The 23,121-nt window shown below is 31.1% G+C and overlaps 1 protein-coding gene across 1 annotated transcript in view; it reads right to left on the bottom strand.

Moving 5' to 3' along the window:
- Positions 1-23,049, bottom strand: part of LOC122519241 (RING finger protein nhl-1) — a 55,388-nt gene extending 32,339 nt beyond the window's left edge. The window contains exons 1-2 of the mRNA XM_043638585.1: positions 22,976-23,049; positions 18,247-18,353 (exon numbers count right to left, since the gene is read on the bottom strand). The gene's annotated coding sequence lies outside the window, so the exon portion shown is untranslated. The remainder of the gene's footprint in view (positions 1-18,246; positions 18,354-22,975) is intronic.
- Between the last annotated feature and the right edge of the window lie 72 nt (positions 23,050-23,121).

The following is a 23,121-nucleotide window of genomic DNA, read 5'->3' as shown; positions in this document are numbered from 1 at the left end:
TTTATTTCTTTCTCTTTAGGAGAGAGAAAAAGTCTGCGGTTTGTTTAAATCGTTGAGTACTTTTATCTTTTTTCCCTCTCTTTTTCTTTTTCATTCTATTTTTCTTGTTCATTTTTTTTTCTCGAGTAGGTACATTGCTGTAGATTAAGAGAAACGTTTAAGAACAATAGAAAAGGGAAGAGTTCTTCAAGCTTTCATGGACTTTTGTTGTAGGACGTTAGTTTTTTTTATCATTCTCTGCTTTTTTACTCTTTTTTCGTTTTTTTATTATTTTTATTTTAATGCTTGAACTTATAAATTGTTCATTCACGAGAATAACCTGATTTTATATCAATTTCTTTTAACAACTTTTTAACGCGCTTAAAAATGTTATTTGTATTATCATTTCTGTGTGAAATAATTAATTATAGTTAAAAAAATATTAGAAAAACACAATTATAAGATTTATTTTGGTCATAGATTTTTCGTTAAATGAAAATGTGATACCCTCTCCCTACGCCTCCTATATTTCGGTTTTCTATTCCAAGTGCTAAAAATATTTTGGATCGATAGATCATTAGAGGCTTGAGAAAGGATGAATAGAATTGTAGGTGAAAGCTAATTGCGCGTACATACCCGTTGTTCTGTTTGTCCTATACGGTTCCTTGTTCAAACTAAACCCACCACCACTAGTACCAGCACCAGGACGCTTTGTCTGAGGGATTCAGGACCGAGATTCGAGCTCGTAGAACGTATACAAACTATCGATTCGCAAATTTGTACAAAGGGAGATTCGTACAAGGTTCGGTGTTGTATACAAGCGAAGTTTAGAATAACGCGAAGGGTAATGTCGACAATTAGAAATTTTTTGTGTTTAATTTACAAATGTATCAAAAATAAATCGTGCGATTATTTAAATCGTTCAATATAAATTTCGTTTATTTTTATTCGAATAAAGAATTTTAGGATTTTTTAGGGCAAAAATGAACGATACTCGTAGAGATAGCAGCGTTCTGAACACCACAAGGTGTCTCGTCGTAGTTTCTCTGGAATCGATCGAAGGATCCACTATACTGACACTTTTCGACGTCACCGAGCAGACTCTTACGCTCGTGCTGGCTGTGCTATACTTAGATATGGAACCTTCGATTTCCGGCGGCTCGTTTACGACGCACTCTTATCTTTTTAGTTGAAATCACAAGATAAAGCACGATTTCAAAGAAACATCTCGAAATAATTTTATTTAACCTTCAATTTTTCCTTTCTATAATTTAACTTAATTTTTATCCGTCTTCTTTATATGCATATAACATGCAATAATATTAATAATTATTAAAGATTTATTTCGTATACGATATAAATATAAGATGCATAAGGAAAATATTTATTCAGCGTACAGATAAATGTTGTCATTTTTGAGTGAGAAGTAATTTTTTTTTTTATTACGTTTTGTACTCTTTTTTTCTATTAAGAAATCATTTAAGGATCATTATTTAATATCTATTAACAAATGCTTAAAAATTCGGAGATAATTTTCAAACACAATCGAAAATTGAAAATTTAACTTTCCATTTGTATAGTTTAAAATCAGTGTTTGCATAAATGTATATATTTTTTGATCTTAAATTTTGCCTATAAAAATTTTAAAGCGAAAGATTTTACGGTAGCTGCAGATACGCTTTAGAATAAAGGTATTTTGTTTTATCTAATTTGTGAATAATATCGTATTCTCGGAAGTAGTAAAATATAAATCATATTTGTAAAGTTCTATCGACAATATGTATCTATGTGTTCTTTTATGTGAAAAGCACGAACGAGAGAAGGAAACCCAGATAGATGATAAATACATACGTAATGTGAATATATGGGGATAGTCGTTTCGAATTCTGAAAAGGGCATACACCATTCTCTGTTGTAACAAGTTTAACATGTCTGGAGATAACTTTATAGAATGAGTATTTCTACGACGGTTAATTTTATGTGTTATTATTGTATAACTGTGATTTATTATCGAGGAGGAGGACAACTTAAAACGTTAGACTAGTACTGGAAAATATATTATAACTACTAGATTATTTAGTATTAACAACATAATTCATTCGGTATAATTATTACTTGACACAGTAATACAAAATTATATATTTAATATATTATTATTATTATTTTTATACTAGTAATTAAAGAATATATTTTAATCTTAAAATCAAAGTTAACAAATTAATAGTAAAGTATACGTTTCATTGTAATTCTTTCATTTTATTTTAGAGAAAGAAAGGAAGAGTTTAAAAGGAGGTTCGAGGATAATGAGGATAATTATTTTTCTATTGAATATATGATCGTGATATGTATCGGTCATGTATTTAGTTGATAGTGATTGGTGCGAGTTCACGCTCGATCTGGCCGAGGGCCAAACCTTTTGGGGATCAATACCATCTACAGAATGTTACGAGCTGGATGATCGAAACGTTGCAGGCAACGTAATGCTTTTTCTCTCTTTATATATTTTTTATTTTTTATTTTGCTCTCCCTTTCTTTCCCTTTTCCCTTTTTTCCTATAAATTTAGATGGCATTCGCATTTTCCTGACACGTTTCCTGTATCGATCGAATATCTACGGAACTTTATACGAAAAGAAAAAGCTTCGAGAATGCATAAATATTTCATATCGCAACGTGAAAGACGTGAAATCAGGGAAAACGATTAGATTTTGTTGTCTTCGCCATCAAAATTTAAATGCGTGATTTAAAAAAATGAGGTAGGGAAAGATGCCGAAAAAAAAATTATAGCTAATTTATTTATAGGCGAGAAAAATCCTAATAGGACTATACAAATTTATATTTGTTAATAAGTTCAATTTAATATACTGGATGGACAATAATTTTATTAATTTTTATAATTTTGCTATCCTAATACAATTTGTAAAGTATAATATTATACTTTGTTATTTAGAGAGAATTTCAATCGCGTATAATTGATTTATCTTAAAAATTCGACAAATTTCTAAACCCTCGGGCACTTATAAAATAATATCCGTCAGTGTCATAAAACGAATGAATAACGGTGACCAATATAGTCACAAAAAGGGGCTATTTTATTTTCGGGTAATATTAAACAAGGCAATTTTGAAATTCCATTCCTCGAAGAAAGAAGACAATTTCTAATACGTTTTTCCCTAAAGAAAATTGAAACTTTAGAATTGTTCGACCGATCAAAGTCGAACAGTCACAGATTTTCTACTATCGATGTTATGCGATAGTAATCGAAAAGTTTTCTTTCTCTCTTTCTCTCTCTCTCTCTCTCTCTCTCTTTCCTTATTATTTTTTATTGTATTTTATTTTTGTTCTCTTCTTCTTTTTTGTACAAGTTCCTTTTTAAAGTTTCGTGGGAAGTCGACACGCGAATTTCTCACGAGCCTTTTGCATGTCTTTCTTTCTCATTCTCTCGTGGCGGAATATTATTTTCTTCGTCGTCGAGCAAAAATGAAAGAAGAGAATTTCAATATCGTATATGAAATAAGCGAAAGATTTTTAGTGAAACTTTTCTCCTTCGTCCTACACGATCATCGAGTCTTCCACGTTCGCGAATATTTTGACGAATTTTATGAAGGATACTTTTCTATTTTTTTTTCTTTTTTATTTAAAATTTAAAAAACAAATTTCGTAACGCATCGTGAAATTTTCGAGAGAAAAAAAATAGAGTGATACTTTCATTGAACATTGTTATTTAAAATTATCGAAGAAAGTTCCTGCATAAAGCAACGTTTTATTATTAACATTTTTTATACAAACTTTTTATGTTAATTATACTTTCTTATAAAATTTGTAAAAATGATCGGTCGACGGTACATGCACGAGTAGAGTAAATGTCACATTTTCTGCAAGTATCACTCACATGGAAACTCACGAGCATCGAATAAAATACGATATTACTAACTCTGCTTTATTATTTATTTTCTTTCTTTCACCGCAATTATTATCTCCTCGTATTTTTTTTGTCGTATGAAATGTAAAGTGGATAGACAGACAGACAGACAGACAGACAGACAGATGGATAGAAATGTAATATGAAGATTTAATAAAAGCTTTATGCGAGTCATTAGCAGTTTCATTCGTCGATGTTGACGGATTCCAAAAGCTTCGTATCAGTTTTAATAATAATAGTAATAGTAATAGTAATAATAGAAGTATTTCATGGATATTATCCAATCCTCCCTTTCATTATAATTTTATCGTTTATGGAAAATCGATCAAAAAATTCTTCTTCTCTCTTCCACAACCATCGAGCATACGATTACCATGGATTTGCGGGGATAAAATTAATCGTGTTTAAATAAAAATGAAATTGTACCTATCGAACACGCTTTTCAGTGATGCCACGCATGGTCGACGCGATAATGGAGTGATTGCGAATCGTTAACGAAATTGGAACGCGTCCATCCAAAATCGATCCATCCGTTTATCCTGATATTTACATTTTTATTCTAATTATTCTTTAAAATATTCTCCATGCCCATGGTTAGTTCAAATATGAATGCATTTATGTTGATCAGAATTTAGATTATTTTTTCATCTCATTGAATATTTTTACTACAACAAATTATTTAGTAATAAACGTTAATGGTTATGTGGTATTATGGTATTAACACTTGAGTAGTGCGTATGCCACCGGTAGCCCACGTCATTGTTTTATTCAGGTCGCTGTAGCTGTTTTATATTAAATTAAATATGATGTATGATTCTATTAATTTAAATAAAAATTTATCAACACTTATAATGATAAAAAATTATTAGACTATTAAAAATAAGTGAAAGAAGAACAATAAATAAAATACACTGAATTTTTCGATCATTGAAAGTTCAATAACATTTTATATAACTTGGACTAATTGTTACGTTAAATGATGAAAAACACGTGGATCTTCGGGTTGTAAAATTGTTAAGACACAAGTTCCGATTAGTAATTTAGAATTCTTCAGGTTCATTGACGATCATAGTAATTTTCAGGATAATATTAGAACTTCGAAAATATCCCACATTTGTACGAATTAAACGAAATGGGACAGTTCGTGTATATTTAATTATATCTCTTAGCTCCCGGAAGAACAGGAAAATCTTCTTTATCGACCGAGTAGTATTTGATTTGCTAACGAATTGGAAATAAATGTCAATTTCTCTATATAATTGTTCGATATAAAAATTACTATTGATTAATGATTAATAAAATACAAAATTAAACGAAATTGAACAAAACAAACAAAAATATTTGCGTGAAACAATTATGTAATTCTATCCTCTCGTCGATGATATTTCATCATAGCCGATACCATTTATGGTTCATCGAACTACCTACGTGCCTGGGGTGTCACATATACGCACTTACTCTGCACACACATATATATTATACAAAAAAGTATCACCATCTCGTACTCTAAATTAAAACGAAAATAAGAATGAACTTGAATGGGTGCATCGACCTTCCCAAATAAACAAAAAAAAAATACAGCAAGAATAAAAATAAATAAAAAATAGGTGCGTACCGAGCTTATTTTCGGCTTCGAGACAGCTGAGAGAGACAGGTGAGAAAATTTCAGGAAATCCTCATTGATGCTGCGTGCATACGTGATTGCGAAATTATTGTTATATAAAAATAGATAAGGAATAAGATAAGAATAATAAAAAGGAAAAAAATAAGAAACACAAATAAAAACAAATTATTACAAACATGTAACTAAAAATTATAATTAATTATTGTATCGGTTTTTATTTCTTTTTAATTATTCTCTCTGTCTCTCTCTAAATTTCTTTTTTTTCTTCAATCTTCTTCTCAAAGGGCCTTAATTTCCGTGAATTTGATGCTTCTTTTTATGGTTTGGTTAACACTATACCGTGATCACTATACCGCGACTATAGCACGACTGTACTGTAACAGGGCGGGCGAAGAAACGGCGACAATCGCGTCTCTAGTTCGTCGTCTAAACTTAGCATCGGTACCTTTTGATTTTCCAGCACTCGCTTATTTTCAACGAGCATCTTAAAATAGAGCCTTAGAGTGAAACAGAGAAAGAAAGAGAGAGAATTACTACTGGCATGTGAGAGGCCTTCGACTGAGATCTCCAGATTCTGGCCTGCTTTCTTCCAAACCCAAAATTGCACCACCCTGTGTTTTCTTTTCTCTCATTTCTCTTATCGACAATGTTGCGTTAGAAAAAAGATGATATAGATAAATAGACTAAGATAGAACGATCAAGTTAAGGATAGAACGAAGAAGAAAGAAAGAAAGAGAGAGAGAGAGAGAGATCTCGAGCTTTTCCTTCGTCGGCAAAGTAGTTTTCTACTACTCGCAAGCTTCCCGTTCAGTCAATTTTACCGAGTGACACGTTAACGAAAGCTCAACTTTTTCGAGAGTTAGTCGCGTCGATAAAAAGCTTTAGTTAACGTTTATCGGAAGGTTGCTGTTAGCTTCTTGTCGTAAGAAAAGGTGCTTGCTTTTAAGCATGACGTCGATTCAATGTTTGCACGCGTACGTCAATAATGATGATTACAAATTTTTTAAAAAATAAGAGGGGTGTGAGAGAGGGAGAGAGAGAGAGAGAGAGAGAAAGTAGAAAAATTAAAAAGGTAAAACAATACGTCAAATGGTATTTATTCAAGAAATTGTTCTATCAATCTGAATGATGCATCCATCCAATATATATTTGATAATTTTTAAGTCTAAGAATTTATATACTTTTTAATAGAAAAAATTTCGAAAGACTCCTAACGAGGATTTATCAATTTTTCTATTTATTTATTTCTGCATTCGATCTAGTAAAAAAAAAAAATATGTATTCTTATAAAAAGTTAAATGAAAAAGCTAAACGGCAGTTCTACAGTTGATGAGAAATATAATATGAACGTTTCGTTCGAACGATTTCATATCAAAGCGAGTGATTGGAAAGTTGTTTCATTATAAATTCGCAAATATAAGTTGCGAAGTTTCGATTTAATAAACGTCCGTTTTTACATCGGAAATGAGAAAGAGAGAGAGAGGGAAAGAGAGAAATATATAAAATAACTATCATGGAAATATAATATCGCAGAAAAATGCGTAAAAAGATTAGACGAGTTTGACGAGGAGTAGGATAATTGCGATTAGGTATAGCAATTTCGTAAGTAATTTTATTCCCAGATTGTTTGGTCTAATAGAACTGATTAGAAAAAGAATATAAAAGCAAAAGGAAAAAATAAAAGAAAAAGAAATACGTAAGAGAGTGTCTGAATAATTCAAGAGTTTGATTGAGAAGATGTAAAAATGATGCATCAAAGTTAGGCGCACACATGCGTACACAGACACAGACATACACATACACATGTACAACTAAGAATGAGTAACAAGTTTATGTGAAAAAGAGAGAAAGAGAGAGGATGGATGAGGGAAAAGAAGTGGGTGGCAGAGGATACGAACTCTGACGTAAACTGACGAGGATGCTTCCTGACTTTGATGGTTGTTTCTTCTCTTTGGAGTGAATTTTTTTAAATGTAAAAGCGATAAGAAAATTCGCCTTAAGGGTTGGGGGAATTTAAGAGTGCGTCAGAGTTTACTCTCTCTCTTTCTTTCTCTTTCGTTGTAGATTATCTTTAATATATATTATAATATCGGTGCATTAGGGACACCGTCAGGTGCTTGATGCGTTGCTAAACTAGCGACTTGCTTCCTTTGCACCAGCAAAAAAAAAGTACGAGAGAACGGAAGGGTTCCTATGTTAAACGGAAGTGGTAAAAGATACCGGCTGTTCTTTGCTCGAAATTGCCTTCCTCGGTAAAGACACTTTTTGCACCCTCGCTCCTGCTAATATCTTCTCTCGTTTCTGTAATTAACGCGTTAAGGGAGAAACACGGTGGAAAGAAAAAAAATGTCTGTCGTGTTATGGGGTGCGTTTATTTACCGATTGAACGTATCTAACATGTTTAAACATGTGTAAATAATTATTTGTATTTTACGTTGAACGAATCCAAAAGATTTCACTTAAAAAACGAAAACAAAATTCATTGTATAATATTTTCTTTTTTTAATATGTTCTTCTAATTAAAGAGACCCAAAAGATTGTAATTTAAAATTACAAATACAAATACAACAATATATATAATTAGGAATTAATTTATAATTTAATTCATACTACAATTACGAAATGTTTTCGTATTTATTTTGCACAACTAATACAAATTTGTTAAAGAAGTAAACGAAATTGAATTGTTATCGAAGAAGTTTGGTCATATTTTGGGGAGCAATTTGAATCACTTGACAAGAATCGATGAGGCAGACATTTTTTTTTATTTTACGAATAAAAGAGAAAAAGCAAGGGAGAATGTGGTGGAAGGAGAATAAAGCGTATTTTCTCGTGAAAAAAGAAACAGTATCTCGAAACGATGGACTCGCTTTCTTGAAAAGAAACACGTCCATGGTTAGACATTTTGAAAAGATCTTTGAAAAGCAGCCGGCTTTCATTTTCTCCGCCTTCATCGAGAGATATTTTGCGAATAGCTTCTCGACAAATGCATCGGTCGGTTGTGCTATTGTTGTTGCCATTTCCTATCTATCCATCTATCCATTCATCCATCCATCCATCCATCCATACCTCTTAAAGATGAGACTAACGCTTCGTAAATTCACAGACGAGCAAGTACTATCTTTCAAGAAACATACATAACTATTTTCCTTCTTTGCTCCTAGTTTTCCTCTCTTTCTATTTCTCTCTCTGTCTGTCTCTCTGTCTCTGTGTCTCTATGTCTCTGTCTCCTTTTCTTTCTTTTGATATTATCATAGAACATTTTTTCTCCTCGCTGACTTTCCTGTAATTTTCGATTTATATTCGTCTCACGATCTTCTTCCTTCAAACTAAGCCTTCCTTTTTGTTTGATTTTTTTCATCTAGTTTTCTTTTCTTTTTTCATTTTAATTTGTTCGAAGAAATTATATGTAAATTTCTTGAAATTATATGGGTGTACTCAGTGTCAGATTTTAAATGACTATAGGTATGTGTACGTATGATCTTAATCGTTTCGTGGAATTAATGCTTTGAATAAAAATTAATGGAAGGATAGTTAATATTATTTGTATCGGTTTAATGAAGTGTGCTTTTATAACCATGATTATTTTTTTTTATTATCGAAATCGATGTTTTATTGTGTGAACAATGATTTTAGAGAATATTAAAATGAATTCAACAAGTAATTACAGTTTACTTTGTTATATAAATTTTTACTGAGTTATGGCAACCTATAATTCATCAATATTTTTCATAATACGTAGAAAAGTACAGTTACAGTTATTTGTATAAAATGAAGCAGCTGCTACATATGATGCAGAAGTATAAATATTAGAAAATAAATTGACGTGTAAGGTATTTATAAAATCGTTGAAAAGAAAATATAAAACGCACATACTTCATATACGTAGGTGTATATAAAACATCGAATGTAATAAAATAAAAATTTGAAGTTGAATGAAGAAAAATAAAAAGAATATGAAGAAGAAAAATGAGTATTTTCCTATTTCGTGAAACGTTTTCAGAAATGACACGTTCTTTTGGAATGCCAAGCTTATAAGGAACGAGCTTCCGAAATGGTATGCTTAAAATTTCATCCGAGATGCAATCAAAGGTGAGATGTCGTCTTGCTCGCCTCTAAGGTATTTTCATTTCCGTTTACTCGATCGTTTCTCAGTAATCCTCAAACAAGAAAGCAAGCAAGCGTTCGAGCAAACGAGCAGACTAGCAAAGCAAAGCAAGAAAGTAAGCTTGCGTATCTTTCATCGAATGTTTGCAATTCATAACATTTAGCAATAGTCTCTTAGAACGTTTAAGAAGCTTATACCATTGATAGGAATGATAACTATAATCTATTCATGCTATTGAAAGAAAAAACCCTTTATTAGTAATAAATTGATTTTGAGAAAAATTGGAACTAAATCAATTGGAATTTTTTTTTTAATATTTTTATATTAAATTATAAAAAAATTATTTAATGAGATATTTGAAGATCAATTTGTAGTTTATGTTAAATAAAAAAAAACACGCGTATTAAGTTGTTTCGCTATTTAAAAAATAAAAAATAAAACTTATTGTAAAAATAATTTATATTTTACTTTTGATACACAAAGCAGATGTTCATTTCGAAAAATTGCGGAGAAAAAAGAAAATGTGGAGGTAGACAGAAAGAGGTGAGAAAAATTTTAAGAAGAAAAAATCTTGTCTCTGGATTTATTAGCGTGCAATACGAAAGGACAGTGTCTTTCCGTGTTAGTAAAATCAGAAATTGTGAAAATATTTTTCTATTCGACTAGATACGTAATAACATTGTTTTCATCTATGTTCGGACGATACGTGGACACGGATTTTACATTGGGAACAGGTGTAAAAGACAGGGTTGAAATAAAACAGAATATGTGAAGAAAGGATAATAGAGAAAAATAGAAAAATTTTGTCACCTTTTCTTTCTCTTTCTCTCTCTCTCTCTCTCTCTCTCTCTCTATCTATCTATCTATCTATCTATTTGTCCGTCTGTCTCTCTTGCACTTTGATAAACACAACCTAGAGATATTGTGGATAAAACTTTATATAAGATATTGAAATCTTTAGGAAAATCTCTTTATAGTGTCTTTGAATTTGTTATCAAGTATTTACATGAGAAATTTCAATGTATTTTCATCGTTATTTATGAGAAAGAAAAAGTGAGAGAGAGAGAGAGAGAGAGAGAGAGAGAGAGAGAGAGATTGACTCTCCAATGTGTTCCAAAGCAAGAAATGAATTTTACATGGTGTATATCAAAATTTACACTCCCCTTTATTTTCTTTTTTCGATAATTTATAATAATAAGTAAATCCTCGGAATTAGTCTTATTTTTCGTAAATCGTTCTATTCGTTTATTAAAAAGTTTCTTGTTTTAACAACTTAAGAATATATTCATTTGAATACAATTATACAATAAATATTTTGTTTTGTTTTATAGTATATATGCACATATTATATGCTCATATTCTTATCTTACAATCTCTTTGTTTATATTTTATGTAAAAAGTATATTAATCATAATTATAGTATTTCAATGAGTTATCATCTTATCTTATAGTTTATACTTCGTTTATTAGTCTTTTTTAGTATCTTTGGGTAGTATCATGGGTAGATTAAGGTCAAATAAATTTTCTTTCTCTTTCTTTCTCTCTCTCTCTCTCTCTCTCTCTCTTTCTCTCTTTCTCTCTTTCTCTTTTTCTCTCCTTCTCTGACTTTCTGTTAACGCTGACTAAGAGACCACCTATAAATATATAACTTAATCCAAGCATACTAATGCCAGAACAATCTAAAGAAAAGACCGCAAACGAACGAACTCGTAGTAATAATAGTACTCAAGCTTTTATCTGCTTATCTTTTCATATTACATTACGTACTATATTAGATCTTTGCTCGTAACTTGAAAAAAAGATCATTGTTAAACCTACCAGTGTGCTTAGCCCCTTATCTATTTTTAGGATTCCTTATCTTCATCCATTTTCTAAATACTGAATATTTTGTCTCCAGAACATGATGAACCACCTCTGATTAAATGAACTTCATGAATCAAAAAAAGCTCATATTTTCTATTTTTCGGTTTACAATTGTACACATTGAAAACGTACAAAGTCTACAATAGCCGGAGATAATACAGGGTGGCCAAAAAGTTACTAGAGTCTGTGTAACTTTGACATCACATACCAATAAATTAATATTATTTTGAATTTAATGTTCTTCACCAATATGGTGCACATGTATAATAATATTTTATAATCTTTATCTTATAACCAATAAAAGATTCCTAGTTTTATCAATTCTTTTGTAATCACGAACAGAAATCTAAAGGCTTAGATTAAGCATTTTACTACGATCACTTTTTTATCACGTACCATGTAACTTGGCTAACACATGAATCGACCAATGATATAAGATATTCGTCGACATAATACATTAAACAATCATGAAAAAGAGTATCTTCATTGTATTTATATCTCTCCCTTTCTCTCTTTCATTAAAAAAAATGTTCATTATCGTGTTCGATCGTGTATGATTAACTCAACGATAAACTTCTACATATTGCATAACACGTACACATACACGCATGCACGCATACGTTCGTGGGATCATTAAATACAATCTTTTTATATATCTCTCTCTTTCTCTTTTTTTATTTTCTACCGGAAGTAGTACGAAACGAAAAGCGCATCCGTTTGCACACGGTGTGTTTCGTGTTAATTAGCTCTCCAGCCGAGTCGGTAATATACGTACTAATTAATGTAGGATATATTTAATGTTTTTGCTTTAACGAGAAGGAAATAAAGAGAGGGAGAAAGAGAGATAGGGGTAATAAAATAGAAAGGAAAAAAGCTCTCGAGCACGAGCATTCGCGCCGGTCTCTTATTCTTTGTCCCTGGTTCGTTATCTGCTATTTTTTTTATATTTTTTTTTTCTGTATTGAAAAATTAAAGAAAAAGAGAGAGAGAGAAAGAGATTAAAAGAAGAGAATCTAATTCATTTGGTTTACGTCTAAAATCGGATTTCTTCTTGAAACCATTTGCAGGAGCTTAAATATGTAATCCTTGATAATATTTACAAACTCTGTCTTATTTTTTTAATTATTTATTTTATATATATCTTTTTTTGCAGTTTTTTTTTTGTTCTTTTGCTTGTACACTCCTGGAAACGTGGATTAGCTGACGCTACTCTTATTAAGTATTATATTACCGTACTCTTATTAACACGAGCGAGAAAAAGAAAGAGAGATGCAGTGATAAAGAGAGAGAGAAATAGAAAGTGAAATAGAGAGTGAGAAGGATAGAGAAAATGAAGGACTTCGCAAGAGACGAGTTTTGGGTTCAAAAGCTATTCTCCAAAAGTCTCCAAGATTTAGGGTAGCATCATGGATTAACAAGTCACTGTTAGAATTTATAACGTGGTGTATTATTAAATTTCCCGATGAAATTATCGAAGCCACTTTTGGCTTTGCACTTATATTTCTACCTTTTTATTTTAATTTTTCATGAAAATATTTCAGATAATAATTTACATATTTATTAAAATTAAATCGTAGAAAATTTTTTCCAAAATATAAATCAAACTAATGAAATATTGTTATTGTACGTCGAATATTTGACTTAATGTTTTTAATAATTTCTTTTAATATTTTTTTTTAACGTTCGTTTAATAGTGAACTACATTTGTCTTCTTTCTCGTGCTTTCTTTTCTTTTAATCTAATTTCATCCTCGCAAAGAACAGCAAGGAGGACGATTTAGACAAGCATTCAAAAAACTCACGATTCTTCTTTTATATATTACTTCTCTTTATTTTTCCTCTTTCAGTATCTCTCTTTTTTTCTTTTCATCTTTAAACGAGCCGTTTTAATGATAATCTGCGAGACAAATTTTCCTTTCGTTTTACTTTCAAAAGAAAATTATTCATTTTCGCACATTTCGTGCTTGTTCCCTAACAAATGACACATATATTTGTTAGTAGATTAACTGTTGGAAAACAAGATTATTCTACATTATTTCATTTAATTATTAATTATAATACCAAAGAAAAATTAAACTCGCAGACGTATCACAAAGTTATTCCTTTTGAGTGTTAACAGTTTTTTTAGATTTTTGATTAGATTTTGAAATATTTTAAACACGTAGGGTCATCATAAAATAGATATAAGAAACGAAAATATACCTGAATAGCAAAGTTTAGATACCAATTTTCTCGTCCAACTTTTTTCTTTTTTCTTTTTTATCTTTTTTTTTCTACTTTTTTGTTTTGTCTTTTGAATATAGTAGCATAGCCGAGATTGAAGTTGGATAGGAGGATAAAGGACATGCAAATTACGCGATATGAAAACAGGAGTTACTCTAGACTAGCAATATTCCCTCTCGACGCGTGCAACCTCGTGCTTCCCTCTTGTTACGTTGGACACTACCTGCATATGTTACGAGGTACCAAAAATGGATAGGAAAAGGGTGCAAAACAAAACAAAAATAAAAAAAGAACGAAATGAAAGAGTGGAAGAGGGAAAAATCGGGGAATGAAAAAAGAGAGAGAGAGAGAGAGAAATAGCTGACCATCGTGTTATTATCGTTTGTTTCGCAAACAGGAAATTATGCTTTGCGGTATAAAATACGAAAATTCGTTCTTCCTCTTTCTCTCACTTTCTCATTCATCTTCTTTCATTCTCTATGAATGCATGCAAATATTTTTCTTTTTTTTTTGCGAAGAGAAAAATTATTGAAAACGTGAAACACAACGAATCTAGCGAGTTATTCTAATCGATGTATTTATTCAACGCGTAAATCGTTCCGAACCATTTTTACCTGGGAACTTTTTTGTTTCATTTTTTAGAAAAATATTTACGAGACGAATTCTTGGTAGTTTTCATATATATACACACACATATACATATACTACGCGTTCATACGTGACGCAATAGAATTACGAAATATACGGGTGTTTCAAACTCGTTAATCGCTATGAGTATACGTGAGACAAAAAAAGAGAGAGAGAAAGAGAAAAAAAGAGATAGAGAGAGAAAAGGGTAAATTTGTTAATAAATTTATGCGAATTCAATGAAAAATCTTCTTTCATTTTCATCTCACGTAGAATTTTATTACATACGTGTACATACGTGTGTATGTAATTATGGCCTTTTTTATGTACGAAAATTTGTATGGAATAAAAATAAGCATTGAAAGTCTTCATAAGGAATAATTAATTTTTGTTGAAATCATTCAAGGACTTTTTTGGATGCAATGGTTGTTGGTTTTCTGTTGGTTTATACATGTGTGAGTTCTGTAGGTTAAATTTTCGAGAGGAAATTATACTCGACACAACAAAATTCGTTTCGACGTAGTATTTTCTTTTTCTTCGTTTAATCTTTTTAAATAAATCTAAATAGAATGAATTTTGTATTGAATATGTGTACACTTGAATAGAATCTACCTATGCATTGCGCAATGAACGCGCTGTAAGGCAAATTGTAAAAGGGTACAAAGAAGAGATCTGAAAATAGCATGTGGAAGCTTTAAAATAAGCTACTTTTGTAGTTGATTTCACTTAGGTCAAAAATATGTCACAATTTGAGTTGCTACAAAAGACATACTAAACGAGGATATTTGTTATAATGATGGAAAATATGAATCAAAATAAAATTACTATAAGAATAAAAAAGAAAAAAAAGGAGATAATAAAATAAAAAATAGATTAACAAAAAGAATCTTAAGATAAAAATAAGTAGAATATATTTAAAAAATTTTCAAATCATTGAGATATTAGATTTATAATAAAAGTTAATAGTAAGAACTTGAAGATAAGAAATAGTGGAATATCTTTCTGAAATTGATTAAATATAATTAAAATATTAAAATTTGTAAGAGATAAATTAATGATTTATTATTTCTTTTGTTGAAAATATCTTTTTTCTTTTGGAGCTTAGGAAAGTTCATAATTTTCGCTTCTTTCTTGAAAGTTAATAGTACAAATAGTGATAGAATAAAGTGCACAAGGGAAAAGAACGACAAAAGTCGACCGCACACGGCGATTCAATTATCGATAACGAAATATATCGCTTACATTCACGTGAGTTTGGCATTAATGTATCGACCAGTGATTCTTATGTATTTCGGTTGATTGTGGCAAGAGAGAAAATAAGAAAGACAAAGAGAAAAACGAGAAAATATTTATACCCAATTTTAGTCATCCGAATAAAAGACAAAAAGAAAAAATTTTATTTCAAACTCAACCAGTCTGTTTATAGGGAAAAAATAGGTTCCAATTGATTGCAATCAATAATAAATATAGTTAACGATAAGCAAACAAGTCGCGTTAACGGAACAAATCTTTTTGAAAGAGCTGGCAAATATTTCAAGCGGTTTGCACGGCGAAGCAATTTGTTGAACACTTAAAAGAACGCTAAGTTCCTCTGGTATTTTCGTTCGATTCGAACAAGCATCTTTCTTATCAGGTAGCATTTGCTTTAACGTTATAATCGAATTCCTCTTCGAGATATCGATGTTATCGAATCGAGTTTATTCTCCCACTAATGTACACATACGAGTTTATGTACGATTTTTATTGCCAATTCCTACGAAATCTGGAATATTTACTTTTTTTTCAGATACGAAAAACGCATTATTGCAAATATTTTTATCGTTTGATTTATTTTTTTTTATGTATAATATAAATTTTATTCTTGAAATAAAACGCATCTTAAAATGAACAAAATTGTTGGACACCAAAGTTAGATTATTTTGAATCACCGATATTCATTATGTAAAAATTATTTAAATAATAAATACTATTTTATCTTATGCTTATCGTGCAATAAAAAATATTTTTTCAATCTAATTTTAAATTTTGTTTTTTAAAAAATTAATTTTCTTACTTCGATCATTTTAAAAACATTCTCTTAATAATTATACAACTATTTATTTAATTATAATCTTGTTCTTCCTCATCGACAGCACTATTGTAAATCTTAAGTAGGAATAAAAGGTCGATAAGATCTAGAACGTGGATAATCAAGAAATGAAAGTGTCTTTTCTAAGTAATAGAATCCGTGGATTCTGCGACAATCAAGCAGGATGAAGATTAATTAGTCCTGATTTTTTCTTTCTTCCTATTTAATAAGAATACACCTTCCGTTCTATCTTTCTTCCTATTTTTCTATTTTCTTTCTTTTTCTTACAGTTTTCTCTCATTAATTGTGATTTATCAAAATATGACATGTTTATTATCAACGATATCATCCCCTTTGCTTTTCTGGATTACAAATATTTCGGAACAAAATAATCTGTGGAAATTCATCAAACTATGAATTAGGGCTAAAAATAAATTAGGAGAGTCTGATGTCACAATTTTATTATATTATTTAAAATATTTATGTAATATAATTATTAAATGGATCACGTGTTATTGAAGCAGTGAAAGTTAATTTTTGAAAATAATTGAGAAAACACGTAATTTGCATTAATTATAAATAAAACATCAAAATTGTATCCATTTCAATAATAAATGGTCCAAATATCATCAACCCTCTACAACGTAGTTTAATTTTAAAGTCACGTACTTATAAATTTGTATTTTTTATCACAAATTAATTTGTATCGTAAATGTGAATTGAAATATATGTTACACGTATAAAAAATATTTCTACTGTTTACTATGAAATCTTTATAATTACTAATATAAAAAAGAAATAGACGGAGAAGTGATTTAAAAAATAAAATTTGTCAAATCTCTAAATAAGTAAAAACCGTAAAGAAAAATTATATAGACTATTAAATTCGAATAAATATTTGCGATATCTGCGGATTCGGAGAAGATTATGTTACTGGTTTTGGTACGTTCTAAGAAACGATAGGATCACGATTTCGGTCAGACATTACAGGTTTTAAGCAATTTCAGCGGATATTCCCTATTGTAATATCCAAGAGAGTTTAACAAGTAACACGATATTGCTGCGATATCATAATATCGTAAAATAGCAACCGAGGGTTACCAAGAACAAAGGGTCGCTCTAGTTTCATAGCGTTATATACACGCGATATATTGTTTCTTTCTTTTTTTCTGTTCCTACAACTCTTGTTTTCTCTTGTTTTTTTCTTTCTTATTTTTTAATATCTGCAAGATAGACGTAATAGGCTGTTAATACAACGAGCACATTAATTTTTCTGACCAATGAAATTACATGAAATCGTCTTTCCCTTTTTTGCAATCCCTATTCCTCTCCCCACATCCCCTAAAGTACATTATCATGGGTCTTATTATACGCTTCCTATGAAAATTGGTTTTAACGGTGTAAATTCGTGAAATGATCATAATTAGTTTATTTTTTTTTCAGTCCTTCTATTATATATACTCACAGATCTTAAATGAATTTTGTTTTTCTAGGATAATGCATTTTTATGGTATCACCGATATTTTAATCACATAAAAATTAGGTTATGAAAACACATTACATGTACACTAAATATTGTTTAATTAATTTGACCTATTAATTTTCAAGTTATTTACAGAATAATTTATTTTTTTTCCAAAAATGTTTGAATCTTACAAAAAAAAATATATATTTATATATAATATTCATCGTAGTGCTTTAGATGAACAAATCGTTCATTGATCAATGTTTTCGAAGATATACAAAATTAATGAATTAATTAAACAAATGTTAATGTGAATAAAATAAAGTATGAAAGCAATATTATTAATAATAAAAGAATTGTAAGGATTTACCTGAGAGGGTTTGACCGCCTTACGGCGGCCTCTTCAGGTCGGGGGCCCTCTCTAGAGGGGCCCCGAGTATTCTCACTTTCCAATCGGCAAATCCAGCGCTGCGACAGCTGGAAACCAATTTGAGTATTTTCGTTAATGCACGTTCGTTGTCGCGTCGCATCGCGTCGTGTCATCGTGTTATGTGATTTCGAAAATCAATGAGAACAAAAATTCTACTCGGGGTGATATGTGTAAAGACTATTATAATAGACCTGGAATAGAAAAATCCAAATGAACGAGGGATGGGGGAGGAGGGTAGGCTTCAAGAGTCGAGGGTGGAAAGTTTTGTACGTTTCATTGAAAAGTGTATGTGTCCGTGTTTTTGATTTGTGATTTACAATCAATAATAAATAAAAAAAGATAAAAAGAAAAAGAGAAAGGTATATCAATGTATTAAATCCGAACATTTTTTTTTTCAATAACTGTGATGATACTTCTCGTTATCCCTTTTTCTCACGTTTAATTACCATTTGAGTTTCGTTATGGTCGATTAAAAGTTTAAATACACACACACACTCACACATACTCACATGCAGCTTTTCCTATTGCGATGATAATATTAAAATGTACTTTTAAAAAGCAATTAAAACTTTGACCAATGTAAACGTTCGTTATATCATTTTTTTGAAAAAAATAAAACGTATTTTCGTCATAGTTTTAATAGAAATTCTTGTGTAAATATTGCAGTTGTATTTCTTTCTCTCTCTCTCTTTCTCTCCGTTTTTAAAATAAAATCTATCAATTTTGTTTTTGATACGATGAACTTATACGAATTCATATTTTCAGAATATATATTTTTCAACAAAATACATGAAAAAGAAAAAAAACAAATAATAAAAAAGGAAGATATCGATAGATATTTAAAATAAAGTGTTTTTAGTCCGTAATATATTATATAAAATTAAAACATTAATATGAAAAATATGAGACATACGAAAAAGAAAAATAAACATAATCTTTTCTCTTTATCTCTTTCACTCTATTTTATCAATCCCATGAGATAAAATTATGAATATATCCCTTCTTTCTTTCCTTCTTTGCTTTCTTCCTTCCTTCCTTGCTTTCTTCCTCCCCTTCCCTTTTTCTATTGCTTTAATATCCTTGTTTGTTCTTACCTAAAGTCTCGAGTCGAGTTTAAAATTAATTATCCACCGATTCGCTGTTCGGTTTCATCATATTACGTAAGGGAGGCCGATCGATCAGTGTCCCACCAGGGTTGCATGGCGCAGAACTTTCTTATAGTTTCTACTATAATTCTATGAGAGATCCAAGACGAAAGAGAAAAGAAGACTAAGAAGAATAAGAAGAAGAAGAAGAAGAGGACGAACAGAAAGAAAGAAAGAACGAGGTGTAGTGGTAGGTGGAATGTAGATGACAGTAGAGGGGTACTAGGAAGAAGTCAAAGAAGGTGTGGCGGAACCAGGGGGTTGATGAGATCTCGTTGTTCAGCTTTATCGACTGTAAAGAAGACAAAAAATAGAAAATAAAACGACTCGTAGAGTTCGGTGAGCATTTTAAATCACGAACTATCTCAATGTGGAAGAAACTCTTCCTTTTTCTCATTTTCTTTCTTGTCAAGATAGAGGAGTGAGCGAGTGAGATAGAGAGAGATAGAGAGAGATAGAGAGAGAAAGAGAGAGAGAGAGAGAGAGAGGGAGAGCTGTCATCGGCCGACCGCAAACTAAATGTGGGTCGGTTGGTTAGTCTTCTTCCAAGTGGAGTTACTCAATGTTGAGTCAGGCAACTTAACCAAAGTCGAATTGATATATTCGTAGGAAATTAACTTGGAGAGAATTCTTTCCTAACCACAGATTAAATCCTACTAGAATTTCCCTTTTGGATTTTGTCTCGACCCTGACGCAACCCTAACACCAACACTCCAACACCTTTAAAACCCTTTGTTCATATTCCCTTGAGTTTTGTTCGTAGCCGAATTCGACTAGGATGCTTTGTAAGATGCCGTAAGACTCGCGACGTCCACATCTTTCAACGAAATTGAAATAGTTCATTCGAGTCTCGATTATAATCATTATAATTTTTCGGACTCGCGATTCGTGAATTACTTTGCGAAACGTGAGATTCAAGTTATTTTCTTACTATCTTTCTATTTTAATATCTTGAGAAAGTTGTTAGTTGTTAAAACAAACTCGATTAATTGATCCAAAAATTTTCCAATCGAGTTTTTGTGACACACTCTATGATATAAGTTAGTTCCTAATTATTTGAAAAAATAAAATCAATATTTCGACAATGTTTTTGATAAATATTTATGACTTATTCGTATCATAATTAAAAGATAAAATTAAAGTGAGTATTTTGACGGAGAGATTAGGATTTTTTTAATATACGGAAAGATTTTATATATTAAGAAAAAACAGGGGAAGTATGTGACTATTTGGTGAAAATCTTGTAATAAAAAGACCTTCGACTAATCCAGTCAAACCGTAATGAGACAGAAAGAAAGCAAGAAAAAGGGAGATAGCATGCAAAGTATATTTGTTATCACATAGTAACTCTGGATAGTAACACGAGATAGAAAAATAATAGGAGATGACAATAGGACGAGTAATTGAGCATGGAACCTGAGATAGGAAAAAGGCCAGGGAAAGGTGTTGCTATTTCGTCTGATATAGTTGAATAGTGGGAGAATATTTCTGTTAGGGTAAGGAAGGGTGATACAACCAGTCAGTATCGTATATATGTATATTACAAGTATATATAAATACATAAACATTTATGTATACGTAACTATATATATGTAGTTATATAGTATATATGATACTATATGTAAATGTATATATATTTAGATGTATTGTATATGTATAAATGTATATGTATATATATAATAAAAGAAATAGAGAGAGAGAAAGAAAGAAAGATGAAAAACGGGCAAGGAAGAGGACCTAAAACGGAAGACAGTAATGGAGAAAGAGATAAATAGATAGATTGAGGGAAAGTCGAGAAGAGAGAGTATTTAGGGTGAGGAAAAAGAGAGAGAAAGAGAGAGAAAGAGAGTGAGGTGCGCGTGCGCGTATGTGTATATGAGTGGGAGAGAGATAGTGCAGAGAATAGATAACCAGAAAGGAGAGCACCGGATTGAAGAGTGTGAAAACGGAAATAGAGTGAGTATGTGCAAGAGAGAAAGAAAGATAGTTAGATAGATAGAGACAGAAAGAGAAAGAGAGAGAGAGAGAAAGGAGGGAGAGAAAGAAAGAAACGAAAAATAGAAAGGAACGAACAAGTTAGAGAGAGAGAGAGAGAGAGAGAGAGAGAGAGAGAGAGAGAGAAAGTATATATCTATGTATACATTTACATATATATGTGTGTTAGAGTGAGAAAAAAGAAAAAGAAAAAGAAAAAGAAAGAGATAGAGATAGAGGTAGTATCGTCATCCTCCCGCTCGAGTTTCTCCGCTTTGAACGCGCATGCGTACGAACGTTTGTGCACCACCGGCGTGTACCGTTTTAGTAACCGAGCGCACACTGGCGTGCATTATCTAACATTTAAAATTAGATTCCTGCCGGCGACAAAGACGAGCACCAAGCGAACACCAAAACGACCACGACGACGATGGCCACGACGATGGCCACAACGATGGCAACGACGATTGTAAATGCAATAACGATGACGATGATATTGATCCCCTATTGAAATTTGACAAACAATATTCGACGCCAATACGGAACTATTATACAGATATGACGATCCTTTTTATTGTCCTCTTTTTTTTTCTTGTTGAATCGATGACACTTTGTCCATAATTGTTTTTAAAGTATATTTGATTTAATAACACACTTTAATCCTTGGCCCTTTAGTTGCACTGACAGTATTCACGAATTTTCACGTGTTTATTGTTGTTCATAATGCAATAACTTGTACAATTCTTCTTGTTCTTGTTCTCCTTCTTCTTATGGTTGCTTTTTTCGATAAATTTTCTATTACACGATCAATCTAATACGCGCACTTTTTTCTACCATAGAGAACAAAGCACAATAGTTATTGAAACAAAGCTTCTTCGTTTATATATACGCCTCTATTTTTCCTCCAATCCTTAACCTTTTTTTTCTTTCCCTATTTTTCTTTTTTTTTCTTACGTTTGTTTCTTATACACGACACAGCACAGGATGATAGTTGCAGAGTCGATGGAAAAATGAGAATGGATAGAAAGTTGGAAGAAAAAGAGAAAGAGAAATGAAGATAGACATTGAGAGTCGAGTAAGAAAAAGAAACAGAAAGAGAGAGAGAGAGAAATAAAAAAGGAATAGTATTTTATCGATCGCGTTTTTTCGCACCACGATATTTCGTTCTTTCCACCCTTCGTTCGTTCGTTCCTTCCTTCCTTCCTTCCTTCCTTCGTATTCACTATTTTTTCTTTTTACTCTCCATTTCTCCTTCTCTTTTATGTTCCTTGTATGGTATCTTTATAGATCGAGAGTTATAGGGTTAGAAATAGAGAAAAAAAATAGGAATGAAAGATAAAGAAAGATGAAGAAAGATAAAGATACTGAATCAAATGTGTTTATCCCATAAACGTTGGGTTGGTTGGTAAGTGTTCAAGTGTTTTTTTTTTGTTCCTTACGATAGTGTAATGACGATCACGATAACGATGTTGAATTTTTTATGTTAAATGGGATTGTGATAATGATAATTATGTGTATATCGTGTAGGAAGATGATATTACGAGACGCACCGCGTTCGTCCGGGCCGGCTGGCCGCCCGTCTTAGAGTGAATGTCATATTAGCTATTTCTAGCTGACTACTTAGTCTCCTCGTCGAATCTCTCCCTTCTTCTTCTTCTTCTTCATCTTATTTCCCTTCTTATTCTTCTTCTTTCTC

This window comes from Polistes fuscatus, unplaced genomic scaffold (assembly GCF_010416935.1).
Source record: "Polistes fuscatus isolate 324 unplaced genomic scaffold, CU_Pfus_HIC Scaffold3, whole genome shotgun sequence".
Taxonomy (NCBI): Eukaryota; Metazoa; Arthropoda; class Insecta; order Hymenoptera; family Vespidae; genus Polistes; species Polistes fuscatus.
The sequence above is the reverse complement of the archived record's forward strand: the minus strand, read 5'-3'. Positions and strand labels throughout refer to the sequence as shown.